This window comes from Scyliorhinus canicula, chromosome 20 (genome assembly GCF_902713615.1).
Source record: "Scyliorhinus canicula chromosome 20, sScyCan1.1, whole genome shotgun sequence".
In the NCBI taxonomy this organism is placed as follows: domain Eukaryota; kingdom Metazoa; phylum Chordata; class Chondrichthyes; order Carcharhiniformes; family Scyliorhinidae; genus Scyliorhinus; species Scyliorhinus canicula.
This window is the reverse complement of record NC_052165.1, coordinates 58,711,349-58,725,437: the sequence shown is the minus strand read 5'-3', so window position 1 is coordinate 58,725,437 and position 14,089 is coordinate 58,711,349. Positions and strand designations below refer to the sequence as shown.

General features: G+C 44.5%; 1 protein-coding gene across 6 annotated transcripts in view; it reads left to right on the top strand.

Annotated features, from left to right (window-relative positions):
- The window catches only part of bicd1a (bicaudal D homolog 1a), a 284,259-nt gene that overhangs the window by 251,554 nt on the left and 18,616 nt on the right, over positions 1 to 14,089 (top strand). The window lies entirely within an intron of this gene.

Here is a 14,089-nt window from a genome sequence, read left to right as displayed (position 1 = left end):
ATGATTTTCACTGTAGATTCATTCATGTCTCTGCAGTTTCCGAGACACAGGAGCTATGCAGCTTTTGCGGCAAAAACAAGGGAGGGAGGGAGAGAGAGCATCTAATTTCTCTGAGTGTTCAGGACCCCACTGTACTTTCCTTGGTTCTCTGAAAAATTATCCCAACGGGTAGGATCCAATCACCGCCTGATACGGGGCAGAATATAGCTTTTTGGCAAATTCATTGGTCACCAGCCAACCAATCAAACTGAGTCCCACCGATCTCTCTTGGGTGCCAAACGCCTGAGTTCTGCTGATCAAAGCTAGCACAGTGTACTATGTTGAAACTTTTGAGTTCCTCACTTCCACTGCTCGACTTAAATACATTAAGCATCCATGGATCAGAATGATAACGGCAAAAATAAAGAAAGGGGAAAAAAGGGAATGAACAGGAAGGATACTTTCTAAAAGGAATGAAACGTCAGGGCACGGATGTTTCATTATGAGGTACGTAAGACATAAATCACAAACACATATCCATTCATGCATCCTCATTATAGAAGTTCCCTTCCCTACCTTGGTAAGTAGTCAGTCCTTAAACCCCTGACAAAGCATCTGAAATCACATTATCCTTTCCAGGAATGTGTACAATTTTAACATTGAACTGTTGTAATAAACTCCAATGGAATAATCTTGTGTTCAGGGTGTCATTGTACAGCCTGGCTATATGGGCACCGTCAACTGCCTCTTTGCATCATTTTAGTTTGATTCTGTACATTGAAAGCACTGTCTTATAACACAAAAGCACGTGACTTAGTTACTTGGATGTTCCCTGTATTAGTACGATCTCCAAGAGCTATTCATATTTAGTAGATACAGCATAAATATTTTGTTTTAATATCGCAATTATGCAGTAATGGTTCAAAGTTGTTGGTAAATTTCTCTGTTTCTTTGACTGCTTTTGCCATTATGTCCTTGTAGAGAAAAATATTGGACCTTTTCTAAAGTGCGATGTAAGCTAATATATTGAACAAATTCCTTGAGGAAAGTCCTGAATGAAATTATATCGAATCCAGTTAAAATGTTCTGTACCTTTTTTCAATTAATAATATAAAACTTTCACACAGACACATATAATAATTAACAGCTGTTTTTTTTGGCAATCTGTTCAATTTTGGAAGTACGTAACCAAAATCCCATTATTTTAAGTTTCGCTGTGCGATTGTTCTCTCTGGCTTTCTTTTATTTTCCCTTTGACAAAGAGTCATCCAGACTCGAAACGTTAGCTCCATTTTCTCTCCACAGATGCTGTCAGACCTGCTGAGAATGTCCAGTATTTTCTGTTCTTGTTTCAGATTCCAGCATCCGCTGGGCTTATCTTATCTTATTTTCCCTTGTCTATACTTTTCTGTTTTAATGTTTCTGTCTGGTGTGTAACTATAGGATTCATTTTCCTCTTACGTTTCACGAGTAGTCAGAGCAGACTGAGTTGCTCAGTATTTTCTCATCTGTCAGTACTGGAGATTGCCTAAGTGTGCACACTTCAAAGGGCTGGACATTTATGTGAACTATAGCAGAACTTTCCTTCCCCATATTTGCTGATCTTTTGGTTCTTTACTGCAAATTCACCTTTATCTGCCTTTGGCAGACCCATTACAGGCTGAGCATACCATACTCGAAATTCGAAAAGCGTATGGATTTCAGCGCTTTAAATGTTGGCTGTTCCGTTCCTGTGGCCGAACACACGTGCATGTGTGTACCCTTCTAATTGAAGGCACAGGTTTGTTGCACTAAAAGAGTTGAACCTGGTACCTGATTCCCTGTCGGGAGGGAAAACGCGTCTCCCCCCCCCCCTCATCAGACACAGCATCGATCAGCGACTCCAAATAGAATAGTGTCCGAGGTTCTTTGCAGCTTGGTATTCCAAAATTTGAAAAAGTCCGGAATCCGACACACTTTCAGCCCCGAACAGTTTGAATAAAGGATACTCAACCTGTGCAAACAGATTTCCCAATCTTGAGGTTCTTAAAGCTGTCATGCCCTTTACTATTATCAGTGACTGGGAAATAACATTATGATGAGTTTTCACTGCCCTTTTAGTTTATTAGTTACCAATGATTTCTTCTTTTGGTCACCATCCACTATTCAGAGTGTTACCTTCTGAATAGAAATAGTTTGTGCTATATTGGATAGGGTATTCCTTTGAGAATTTCTTTTGCTCTCTGAGAACTAGACAATGTAGAGAAGCCCCACGGTTATGGCTGTACCTGCTTTGAAGGCGGGCTTGGCAGACAATCAAGGGACGGTGAATGTGTATAAGAATCTCTGTTTTTGCTGCTTGTGCTGCACCAGGGAAGCAATCTCATCCTTACACTAAATGCTGCCAGTGGACCTCCAAACCTTATGCGCAATAACACTGCTTGCTACAATAACACTGGCGACTCTCTGCAGTGGCTCCAATCAGTCAGGTTCATCTCACGGCATACTTTAGGTCACTGATGGAGTTTTTGAAGGGTGTATGACTTTTTCAAAGGATAATGGGCAGAAGAAAGATGGTGCTCTTCACTGTATCTGGCTCCCTAGGAGTATAGGGCCTCATTGATGAAATTCATCCAACTGTACAAGCTCTTTTCACCAGTGGTATTTAAGATTAGGAACTGGTCCTATTCAATTAACTTGTGGGTTGTAGTCTGTATATGCCCATCAGAATTGCATCTTGCAAACGGTGCCAGGAACCTGAGAAACTGTCCTGTGCTTCTACCTTCTGAGCACACTTGAATGGACTTCCAGCAATAGGAACCCACGGATGCAATGGGTGAAGAAACCAAGACAAACCGATGCCACGGACCACTCATGGTCCCACTGTCCGTGATACTCGCGTGGTGGCTGCGGACTCAGTCCGGGGGAGCCACAGTCGGGGGAGGGCCAATTGGAGGGCAGAAGGGCCCACATTCGGGATTGGGGTGCTACGTGTGGGGGCGGTCCGGATCTAACGAGTGGCCAATGCGGGGCACTAATTCGGCATTCCAGGTCCGCAGGCTGAGTCTGCCATGGAGCATGTCGCGGCCACTGGAGGCCACCGCCGTGCGCATGCACGGCCTCTGACCCGGGCGTGCGGCATACCGTATCGGCAGCTGGAGCTGCGAGTTCACAACAGCTGCCTGCTAGCCCCCTGCATGATGGTACATCTGTGGCCTTTTGATGCCAGGAGAGACAAACGTTTTCACGACAGCGTGAGGATATAGTCCCAAAAACAGAGAATCCAGCCCCTGAATAGGTGCCTCCTGTTCTATATGACACTATACTTAACGATATCAGATACATTGTTCTTGGAACACTTTTTATTAACCTCAGAAGTAAAGTCGACATGGAGCTGACTCACCCCACAGTAGCCAGCTCCGCCCCGCTCCACTCCACTCCACACCAGCTCCGCCCCGCTCCACTCCACATCAGCCTGTCCCACTCCACTCCACACCATCCTCACCCTGCTCCACGCCATCCTCACCCCGCTCCACGCCATCCCGCCCTGCTCCAGGCCATCCTGCCCCGCTCCAGGCCATCCCGCCCCGCTCCAGGCCATCCCGCCCCGCTCCAGGCCATCCTGCCCTGCTCCAGGCCATCCCGCCCCGCTCCACGCCATCCTGCCACGCTCCAGGCCATCCCGCCCCGCTCCAGGCCATCCTGCCCTGCTCCAGGCCATCCCGCCCCGCTCCACGCCATCCCGCCCCGCTCCAGGCCATCCCGCCCCGCTCCAGGCCATCCTGCCCTGCTCCACGCCATCCTACCCTGCTCCAGGCCATCCCGCCCCGCTCCAGGCCATCCTGCCCTGCTCCAGTCCATTCCATCCCGCTCCACGCCATCCCACCCTGCTCCACGCCAGCCGCAGCATGCCATCCTCGCCCCATTCCACACCATCCCACCCCGCTGCAGGCTATCCCAGCCCACTCCAGGCTATCCCACCCCGCTCCAGGCCATCTCACCCCGTTCCAGGCTATCCCACCCCGCTCCACGTCATCCCACCCCGTTCCACGCCATCCCACCCCGTTCCACGCCATCCCATCTCGCTCCACGCCAGCCCCACCCCGCTCCACACCAGTGCCGCCCGCCCCATTCCAAGCAATCCTCACTCCACTCCATGCCAGTCAGATCCCACTCCATGACAGCCCATCCCGCTCCAACCTCTTCCATCGGGCAGGAAGTACAAAAGTCTGAGAAGAAGTACTAAGAGATTCAAAAACAGTTTCTTCCCCTCTGTTAACAGACTCCTGAAAGGACTGGACTGATCTCTCCACGCATTTTCTCTCAGTGTAGCACTACAATCAGTATGCTTCACCCAATGTCCATGTATTTACATTGTGAATTTATCATATGTCCTATGTTTATCACGTATGGAATGATCTGTCTGGACTCAACGCAGAACAATACTTTTCACTGCACTCGGTACACGTGACAAATCTAAATTTAATCCACTCCAGCGCACCCTGCTCCACACCAGCCCAATTGGCTGGCAGCTCCATCAGTTCTGACAGTGCAAAGGGAGCATTGGTGGATACTGCTGTGACTGCGATCAGGAAGAATAAAAAAGCTCAAGGATCCCAGAGCCAGACAGGTCCAGGGTCTTGGGCAGGGATGGTTTGGGCAGTTTCAGGCGTTGTGAGTTTTATGGAGCAGGTGTGTAGGAAGAAAAGGGGATTACTATGTCAGTGGGGGAGGGAGCTGCTGCTGATCTGCAAAGGGCAGTGACCGAAGATAGTGTCCCCCACCTTCCTTCCCGCCCTTTGAAAAAGTTTAAAAAACGGCCTGGCTACTCCCAGCTGACTACTCATCAGCAGGGTGGCATGCAAAATGCAGCCAACTCCCATCTCTTTCAACTTGCCTCTCTCACTTATCTTTACCTCTGTCTTTATCCAACAGGTATTAGATTTGGGGCCAATTGGAATAGTGGGTTCCACAATGTTTTGTCTAATGACTGTCAGTGCACCTTCAATAATAATCATTTTTCACAGCATCTTCAACACTTTCTCTGGCTTTTCTCGGTCTAGGATTTGGTGTCAATCTGATGAAGAAAATGTTTTTTTTTATATCCTTCCTGTAGCTGGTTAATTACATTGGAAACAACAATTTCTTACAAAAGCCCCCTGCGTTTCCATTCGGGGACCATGTCTGCATTGCCTCATGACTGTACGGGTGCCATGCCTCAGCATCCTACCTTGTTTACCTCAAGATGCAAATTTCAAATTCAAATCTATAACTCTAATTTCATAAAATTTAAGCCAGTTAAATTGGTGAATTTTATACAATCCCAACAGCAGGTGGAAAAGCAGGAATCACATATAAACTGAAGTAATGTTTATTGACGGTAACATCAGACTATGAAATGTTGTGCCCACACACCAGTATTATTGCTGAAACCTCATTTTGGGCTGTTTATTTCTGTAAATGCAATAATATTTTAAATTCTAGCGTGATATTTACACTCCAACTTCAGGTTCCATTTGATAAAATTTCCAATGGCATTCTCCAAACAACCTCGCAGTGATGACAGTGAAGTCAACTCGACTTCTGCATCAAATGAGACCACTGGTAAAGGCGGCCCTGTTTTTTTAATACTTTACAGTTTTTAAGCTTATATACTTTTGTTCACTGCTATAAGCAGAAATATGGTGGGCTCCGACTAAATAAAGGAACACCCAATGTTACATTATATTTATAGCGATGATGTGCCTGCCTCATTTGATCTGATTGGCTTATTTTTGTAACTGATATTTCTTCACTGCAATGGCATTAAATGTTTTATCAATCTTATTGCTACATATGAAATATACTTTTTGCTCAGTATGGACATGTGCAAGTGTTTTGGTACTAAAGCATAAAGGCCAGAGTAATCCCAGGGTTCAATGCTTAATCTGTGCTGATCTCATCTGGGGCAGTGGTCGGAATATTACAGGCGGTTGCAGTCTCCCTAGAATGAAGAGAGCAGAATCAAACTGGTTTGGATAAGCAGTAACAGCAGTAAGTGGATGATGGTTCAGTAGATGACGAGATTAGGGCCAGTTTTATCATCTGGCTCTTCGGCATTTGCACTTGAAAATTGTAATCTGCTTCCTCTGCACGTTGTATGTCTTTGATTTGGACATTAAACTGATCTCCCTCCTGAAGCAGCCAAACAGACTGGTCATCTGAAGGCCCCACCAATGATCGCTAATTGTCAGCTTGAATGGGGCTATAGGTCACCCAATTCTATTTTGAGGCTGCTACTAATCCACTTATGCTGGGAAGCCACAGTTACCATCAGACCTACTGATTGGCTTGAATGAAAATGAAAATGGCTTATTGTCACGAGTATACTTCAATGAAGTTACTGTGAAAAGCCCCTAGTCGCCACATTCCGGCGCCTGTTCGGGGAGGCTGTTAAGGGAATCGAACTGTGCTGCCGGCCTGCTTTCAAAGCCAGCGATTTAGCCCAGTGTGCTAAACAGCCTCACATGTTTAAAAAGCGGTGACTTCAGCAAAGTTCCGGAGGCTTGTTAGCACCTGTGAAATTCTGACGTAGCTCACTTCTTTCAGGAAAAGAGCAAAGAGGTTTAGAGGGGGAAGGTAGCAATGACATCTGTACATGTGCAAGAGCAGGAGTCGCCGGTTTTCTTTCCCCTCGCCCATCCCACGCCCACCCCACCCCCCAGCACCTCTCCCCTACACCCCCCCCCCCCCCCAGTTCCAGACACAATGAATGGTGAGAGTGATGTAATTTGCATTGTTTGTTTTCAGACACTTTTCTGTCGCAGCAATGCTCCTTTTATAAGACAAAATGTTCTGACAATTTTATTTGTGTGGGGAGGGAGAAGAGTTATGCCTCATTTTCATTACATCATTGGCATCACAAGTAATGCAGTGCTTCAATGTGATATGTTTGGATTGTTTATTTGTACCACCTGTAAAATAAATGTGTGCAGTAGCTGGCCTGCAGGAATGAATAAATGCAAGATTTTAATTTACCAATTAAGATGAACAAGCAAAGGAAGATCCAGGGAAATACTTTGTTTCAAGCACTTCTATCACTGTTATATAGTCATGTAAATGTATGTTACCAGATATTAAACATTTTTAATGTTGTTGCTTTTCAGAGTCCTGTTCTGTCAGATCATCGCTCCCCACTCATGCTGCTCCATAGAGTACACTAAAGCATAGTCCTTGAGAATCCCCAACTAGCCATGTTTGTTTTGATGCAATTATTTTGGGGGACGACCTAGGCATGCACCACCATGAGGTATCCACTTATATTCAACCTTGCGTACAGTGTTTAGAGCATGAAGAAGGGGTGTGAATCTCCTCATGAGATAGTTCTTCAAGTCTAGTTCAGAGAGACTGTATGTAGTGAGAGGCAGTGAATGTAGTGTCCATCCTTGAGTATGATCTCTACAGACATCTCCAGACACTCATAGACCCAGACCAGGAAATAGAAACTTCTTTTGTAATTTTTGAACCACTCACCTGCACTCTCCTATTGCCGGTAATGTTCTGAAGTTAACACTTTTGTATAAAGGGGGTGAATTCCAGTACACAACTGAGCACCACTGTAACGTCAAGATGATAGAAGGTTCTACCAGGATCTCTCTGACACAGAATAATCTGATATTGGAGCCTGATTTTTTTTCTGATTAGCCACAAGCTAGGAAATCCAGGCCGGTGCGTTTAATGCCTGAAGTTAATACCAATCCCCCTTAACTGTGAAAGAAGTACCAAAGACCATCATTCCCAGCCAGATAGCTGCTATCTATGTATTCAGTTTATAATAATGAACCACCGGAAGCGGTAAAATTCAAAGAACAGAATGAACAGATGATGCCAAACAAACCAGGGAACTTGCAGTCACTCTGAAGCCCTGAGCCATTGGGGGTGATTTTTCACTGGATATTTGAGGTGTGAGATAATCTTTGAGGTGGGCACCCAGAACTCCTTAAGCTGAAATGCAAGACACCGCCTTGGTTAAGGAGTCAGACGTTACGCTCGGAGCTGATTTCCACTTCAGTTGCCTATTGGTGCTCATTAATGTGTCTGCATGATGTCTAGTACTTTGACCTAATGCCCTATCCTAACAGTGACCATCTAACTGGGAGTAAACTCATCATCGTATAGGATTCTGAGTACTTTTAAACGTTTTTATCCTTTTACCATTCATTTTCTCCTTGAGGTTTGACGAGGAATTTTGAGACCGATCGGGAGACTCTTTATCAAAACTTCACTAAGTATCAACATATATTCTGGAAATTCTCTGAGGACTTCACTTAAAAAGATTGGATGCTGTTGCTCTATGTTATAGAGGAGTCATCAGCAGAAAGAGCTATGGTCAGCTGGTTAGGGGCTCCCCTTGGTCCACTGGAGTAATGGGAGGAGGCGATGAGACCAGGTAAGGTGATAACCAACTGCTTCAGCAGAGAAGGAAGGCGGACAAGGTGGGTTCCTATTCCTACTACAGGAAACCCCTCCTCCTCTGGACTTCCTCAACCCAGAAGTCCAGTGCCATGTCCGAGAATCTGTACACTCTCACTCAGTCCCTGAACCCTCCTGAAACCTGCAAATCTGTGACAACCAGCGCATTCCATCCCTTCATTGGCCGTGGTATTTTCCATGGACATTGTGCTGAACCAGCATTTTCTAAATCTTCAGGTGTCATTCTTTTTTTTAAATATAAATTTAGTGTACCCAATTCATTTTTTCCAATTAAGGGGCAATTTAGCGTGGCCAATCCACCTAGCCTGCACATCTTTGGGTTGTGGGGGCGAAACCCACGCAGACACAGGGAGAATGTGCAAACTCCACACGGACAGTGATCCAGAGCCGGGATCGAACCTGGGACCTCAGCGCCGTGAGGCTGCAGGGCTAACCCACTGCGCCACAGTGCTGCCCTCAGGTGTCATTCTTAGCACCTCCAGACAAGTTCAAATTCTGGTAAACAGCAATGAGGATCAAAATTGTGCCGAAGTAGACGTGTTTTATGAGCACAGCACTCACCTGGAGCCTGTTTTCACCATTTCACCAAAATAACAGTGGAACTTGGAGAAGATAGCACCAGTAATTGTTGAACGTCCTGTTCCCCAGCCAATGTAATTTCTAGAGCACCATGTTCAAATGTATCAATAGAATGGTTACTACCACAGGGATAATGAGATATATTAGCTGCTGGAATAGCCTTGTTACTTTATTAGAGCTGTGGGCTGGATTCTGTTTTTTTACTCAGGGGAAGAACGGTTTGTTCTTGCCATTGAACAACTCAGACATAACAAACTTGTGCTCAAATAAACACTTGGCAAATTAAATCATTTCAGATTCTATTTTAACCATTTCCCTCCAATTTGAGGGAAGATACCCACCTGAGGAAGGAGCAGTGCTCCGAAAGCTAGTGATTTGAAACACACCTGTTGGACTTTAACCTGGTGTTGTAAGACTTCTTACTACACTTACTCACGTGTAGGGCTGTCACCACCTCTGCCAATTCCAACTTGATGATGCTTTGGGCCACACATAGAACATAGAACATAGAACAGTACAGCACAGAACAGGCCCTTCGGCCCTCAATGTTGTGCCGAGCCATGATCACCCTACTCAAACCCACGTATCCACCCTATACCCGTAACCCAACAACACCCCCTTAACCTTACTTTCATTAGGACACTACGGGCAATTTAACATGGCCAATCCACCTAACCCGCACATCTTTGGACTGTGGGAGGAAACCGGAGCACCCGGAGGAAACCCACGCACACAGGGGGAGGACGTGCAGACTCCACACAGACAGTGACCCAGCCGGGAATCGAACCTGGGACCCTGGAGCTGTGAAGCATTTATGCTAACCACCATGCTACCCTGCTGCCCCTGCTACATCCTTGCTCCATTGCAGTCTTCAGTAGTAGCTAATGGTTGGCCAGCTTGTAGCTCATATTATGCCACCCTGGCTAAGTGTGCGGTCAATTCCAGTCCCACGTGCCCCAGAATCACAACACAAATTAATTAATCAGTAACTCTTATAAACATTCCCGGAGTCTTTGGCCCTTGGCTGCCCAATAATTACAGTCACCAGGTGTGTAAGCTGAAAGACAATTACTGTTTATTTTTAGCTGGTACTATCATGAAGTATGCAGTGAATACAACTGGATGGTAAGAAGCTAATACCTACTACCCACTTCAACTGTCGGATCCACTACCCATACACACAAGACAGAAAAGCAGAAGGGTGGAAAAATAATTAGGATGAAGGTACAAGATAAGTCTTTGTTTCAAATGGTACTCTTCCCTCACAGCGCGCTGGTTGATCAAGCTCTCTGGTTTACAGCTGGTAATGGTCTTCTATGCGGAGTCGTTCATTCAGGGTCCCACAAGTTAGAAAGTGCAGTACTTACATGCAGCAGGCTTCCTGGGCCTTCAGCTCGAGGTTCATCTTCAGCCTCTATCTTTCTGTACAGACACTTTATTTCACATCAAACCTTGCTTTCAGCTCATGGTTTTACTTCAGGCCTCTGTAGTCTCCAGAGAATGACATCCAAACTTGCTGGAGAGTCAACCCTCACAGTGGCCTTATGGAGATAATTATTTAGATAATTTTAAAGAGAGTTAGTTACATCTCTTCCTCCAGGCTCTCAGAATCAAAAGTGAAACCAAACCGGTGCCTTATGACTCTGAAAACATTCAAGTGGGATCAGATCCAATCACCACCCGTTGCCAGGCAGAGCATGGCTTTTTGGGCCAATTCATTGGTCACCAGAAAATCAATCAAACCAAGTCATCACTGATACTGGCCAGTCTTAAATCACCAGTCTAAAACAGCACAGTCCTCTGGAATCTCCTGTTTGAATCAAAGGCAGACCACTTCTTCCTTTGCTTGAATTAAAGATAAAGGCTGCTTTAAAGGCATATGTCCATAAATCATTCATGTTTAAAAATGTACTGGTACAAATAAAAGGAAGGGAAGATAAGGGAATAAATAGGAAGCACCCTTATACGTAGCAAAATCGCACTATCAAAGTAATTTGGGCATGGAAACCAATGTCAATCTATGTTTCACCTCAGATCAAACCTGATGAAAACATTGCACTCCCTGTGTTAGCTAAATATTCCCAGCTAGTCAAATTGCTCCAAAATCTGAACTGGTACAAGTCGGACCATTTTGGCATTTGATCCCATTAAAAGAAAATGAGTTTGCAGTTTGTGTCTCTAATGTGGAGATTCAATAGCCTCCTGTTTTCCACTGCCATTCAAGAAAAATGGTCTCGTGTTCTACATCTCACCTGACCAGCTGTGATCATGTGGCAACCTTGTTGACAGCCTAACATTGTGCTTGAGCTAGTGTGCAATTTTAAAATGCTGTTCCTTGGTGGGCTTTAAGGAGCAAATATTCTACACCTTGGTACAGGATTAGTGAGTGCGCATCTTACACCTGGGAACTCTTTTCCTGGTGTCCTGGGGCATTTGAAATATAGAATTTGGATTCAGATATGGAGAAGCTGAATTTGGGAGGCTGGAAACTGAGGAGGCTGTTTGTCTAGGTAAAGCTGCTCAGAAGTAAGCCAGCGTCTCTTTAAATTCTATCAAGGAAAAGAAGACATTCACTGGTATTTTTATGTAATTGCTTAAAGATAATTTACGGTGCAAAATGAAATGGCATATGATGCAATAAATCTCTAATTTCCTTTTATTATAATAATAATAGCCTTTTATTGTCACAAGTATGAAGTTACTGTGAAAAGCCCCTAGTCGCCACAGTCCGGTGCCTGTTCAGGTAACCTGATACAGGAATTGAACCCATGCTGCGGGCCTTATTCAGCATCACAAACCAGCTGTCTAGCCCACTGAGCTAAACCAGCCTTCCAGCCCTTTTATTCTTTCATGGGATGTGGGTGTCACTGAAAAGCATTTGTTGCCCATCCCTAATTGCCCTTGAACTGAGTGGCTTGCTGGGCCATTTTAAGAGGCAACCACATTGCTGTGGGTCTGGAGTCACATGTAGGTCAGACCAGGTAAGAATGGCAGAGTAACTTCCCTGAAAGGACTTTAATGAACCAGGTGGGTTTTTGCAACAATTGACAATGGTTTTGTGGTCTTCCTCAGACTTTGAAGTCTGTTGAATTCAAGTTTCATTGAATTCAAATGACACCATCTTCCACGGTGGTATTCCAACCCGTGACCCCAGAGCATTACCCTGGGTCTCTGGATTACTCCTCCAGTGACAATACCATTATTCCACTGCCCTCCCCAATAGTATGTGACTTACTAGCACGTTGATGTATCTTAGCAAATGTAAAGCTTCTGTATACAGAAGTAATTTCGTTTCTGGAGTACAGTTTCATACATTCAATTATTTTGGATACTTCCAATGAGATATCAGGGGTCTGTGTTTTCAGTGGCAATCAGGTAGTTCTCATGACGGATACGAAAATCAAACTTGGTATTGTCTGTAACATATTTACATTTGTCAGGAATGTTCTCAAAGTTTGCTTTACCAGTGCAACTTTGGGGCAATTGCCAGACTTTTGCCAAATTCCAACTGTTTGTGGGAAAAGCCCTGAGGAAGTTCCTGGCCACTGTTCACATTAAATACAATTTTCAGTTTTTATTATATTAATTGTTTTTTTAATTGTAATGATTGTGGTGCAAAGGATGAGATAAGACTTCCCTATTCAGACATCTCGGGTGCATTGTTGGGCATTTATATTTATTGATATATTGGGATTCTTTCTCTAAAAGGTCCCAACCTTTTAAAGATAGTGATTTGCAAATACTTTTCTGTTTACGGTGCATTATTTACTCCCAATTATCTATGTCCAGATATCCATTAAAACCTTTGTGGGTTAAAACGTTGTGTGAAATATTACCTCATCACCCAGGCCTGTAGCACCTGACGTTAATTAGCTTCGGTCTAAAAATGATTAGCTTCATGTTATTTTGTATTGTATGTATCTTCATTCTAATCCCTCAGGTACTGATATACTACTCGTGTGGGACCAAATTGAGGTGCTCTTAATTATACGTCGGTTATCAATCATTCAGAAAGAGAATAACTTTCACTGTCAAGGTGAAATACCAATATGTTTTGAAGCGTGAAAAACATTGGCATAACTACATCACTACTCATACTGTTTCACTTAACATGTCATAAATATAAGGGGCTGGTTTAGCACAGGGCTAAATCGCTGGCTTTGAAAGCAGACCAAGGCAGGCCAGCAGCACGGTTCAATTCCCGTACCAGCCTTCCCGAACAGGTGCCAGAATGTGGCGACTAGGGGCTTTTCACAGTAACTTCATGTGAAGCCTACTTGTGACAATAGGCGATTTTCATTTCATTTCATTTCATTGCAACAGAAATGATTCATGTCCTAATGACAATCAGCCGTTCTGTATCCACCCCCCCCCCCCCCCCACGCCCCCATTAAAACTTCCTAACATTCATCAATAACATGTCCTTTTCTTCTTTCCTGAAAAGTGATGCAGATTGTCAAAGTGGCTGGAGGCAACATTTTAGTCCATAGTCGCATTGATCATCTTTCTCCATTTGTGAAGCTAGTGTGAGTGATAATGCATTGACTGGCACCAGATAATCTGTGATGTAAGGAATACTGGCTCCGCATATAATAAAATAGTATTACCAGCCCTCAGAACCTGCAGAAAAACTTTGCATCCGGAACATGACAGGTCCAGAATTTATTTTAAAATGACCCACACCTCAAAATGCAGCTGAACATCAGAGCCCCCAATCATTTCAAACAAATACTGTAATGGAGGGCCAGCATTCCAACTGATAGCCCTGTCTTTCCAATCGGTACTGCCCGACGCCTGTCCTTTATCCGCTGGGCCAAAGACTGATCTTGAGAGGAGACGTTTACATTTTCAAACCATTGCTGTGAGGAAGAACTCAAGTTCTTTATCTGAGACCCACTTAACAAATGTCTTCACTGAGAAGGATACGGTGACTCAAACGGTGATGTCATCGTCTTACCAGTCACCTCGCATACAGCAAGTTTATAACTGTTTTGTGTTCTTATGGACTTCAATTTGGCAGGAAAACAATGGAGGCTGGTTTAGAAACTTCCTCCATACCAGTATTTAGAAAATAAAATTT